Source organism: Montipora capricornis, chromosome 10, assembly GCF_036669925.1.
Source record: "Montipora capricornis isolate CH-2021 chromosome 10, ASM3666992v2, whole genome shotgun sequence".
Taxonomy (NCBI): domain Eukaryota; kingdom Metazoa; phylum Cnidaria; class Anthozoa; order Scleractinia; family Acroporidae; genus Montipora; species Montipora capricornis.
In genome coordinates, this window is record NC_090892.1 from 69,351,249 (window position 1) to 69,353,075 (window position 1,827).

The 1,827-nt window shown below is 39.2% G+C and overlaps 1 protein-coding gene across 5 annotated transcripts in view; it reads right to left on the reverse strand.

Annotated features, from left to right (window-relative positions):
* Nucleotides 1-1,005: 1,005 nt before the first annotated feature.
* Nucleotides 1,006-1,827, reverse strand: part of LOC138022244 (uncharacterized) — a 57,423-nt gene continuing 56,601 nt past the window's right edge. For all 5 annotated transcript variants that reach the window (XM_068869322.1, XM_068869323.1, XM_068869321.1 and 2 more), the window contains one exon: nt 1,006-1,827. This exon is cut by the window's right edge and continues 701 nt beyond it. The gene's annotated coding sequence lies outside the window, so the exon portion shown is untranslated.

Consider the following 1,827-nt stretch of genomic DNA (forward strand, 5'->3'; position numbering starts at 1 on the left):
GTCCGGGCCACATTGGTGGGAGGCTAGTACTCTCACTACTGCGTCGGCAACCTGTAGTCGTAAAAGCTTGTTCCTTTACTTTTTTTAGGGTTCCATGCCCGACATAAGTTAAAACAATATTGGCTAATATGGAAGCCAACAAGACAAACATCCACAAACACTCAACAAATTAAACTTCTGTAATTGCACGTCACAAGGAGATTTCTAGTAAGTTATTAGAAAATAAAGAATGTATTGTATTGTATGGAAATGTGATGCAAGGTTGTAAAAATGTTTTCTTCTATGTTTGCGTTTTATTTAAACTGGACCCGAGAGGTTTATTAGATTTTAAGATGATGACACAGGTCACTCAGATTATGAGATGACGTCTGAATGCTGAAACGTTCGGACGTCAACTGTGAGCTGCGTTATTTTACCATACCGAGTTCCGCTAACGAACCTTGACGTCATCGAACTTCACCATCCTGGTATCCCCGTGTTAGCTTCAAGCAAGGACAAAAATGGCTTTAACCACGCCAACATTCAACTGCGACTTCGCGAGGAAACGTCAGACAATTGATTGAATAGTGTCGCAATCACAAGAGGAGGTTAAACGGAAAGTATTCAGTGTTGGCTGGAAAGAAGGTCACCGGAAACTTTTGGGTTAGATTTTTCAAGTGGCTTTCCGTAAAGGACTTCCTCAAAACCATTTGCCTGTAATGCTAACTTCCTTTAAATAAACAGTCATCAGTCATCCAAATATCGTTTTCATAATATCGATCTCGACCAATATGGGCTATTGCAACTGAGCAGACTTTTAAATCCTTTTGGCCTCACGCTGACTTGCGAATCGCTCTAGACTTCGCCTGCCGAGACTCCAGAAGGTGCCTAGAGACCTTTTTCCCGTTTCGTTTAATTTTCGTCACAGCCAGTCAAAACAATGTTTCTTGCGTTTGCACAAAATCTATCCAGGCGGTCTCCAATGGCCAAGGAGCACAAGAAGTTTAGAAACGAAGAGACAAACTGTTTTGTGCAGGGCACCTCGAATATTTATTCTGGTGTTTCATAGGATCATTAAACTTTATTTCAATTGTCATTTTTCGTGCTTTAAACACGTCACATTTGCTTTATCAACGTATATGTATATATAATTTTTCAATAAATTGCAATGCGTTAAAAACTGGAGCAATACAAGCGAACCTGTTTTTTGACGGAGAAAACGACCCGACTGGAAATCTAGTTTATCGAAAGACAAAAAAATATCTTCTTTGATTAGAGACGTATCCATTCCGTTGTGTTCTTCGAAGAGCGTTGCAGAAAGTAAAGGAAGGAACGTAATAGCAAGAAAACTAGTATTTGCAAAACAGTGGAAACGTAGACTGAGTAAGAAACATCGAGAAACCTTATTCTAAATGGTAATCCTATTAAACACGACGTAAGATTACTCGCTACCTTCACGAAATTGGGTAATCGTGACTGTCCAAGCAAAAAATATCAATTATCCTGCTCAATCTTGCGCAACATCGCCTGATACTTAGCTGACGAAGCCGAAGGTCGAGTTGGCTAAAATCAGGCGATATTCCGCGACAACAAATTGATGACAATACACAATTTTCTACGTTTATTGGAAAAAAAGCTTGAAAAACTACCATTTTTTTCTCCGCAACACACAAAATTGCGTATATCGCAGGATATCTGTTGAGTACGCAAACGACGAATATTGAGAGCGCTATGACCATATTTGGACGTTGTCACGATGTGTTGAAATAAATATATTTCGAGTGACCTCATGTTTTGTGAAATGTTCAGGGGTTTTTCCCAATCAAATTTTCTCACAGCAAAATTCAA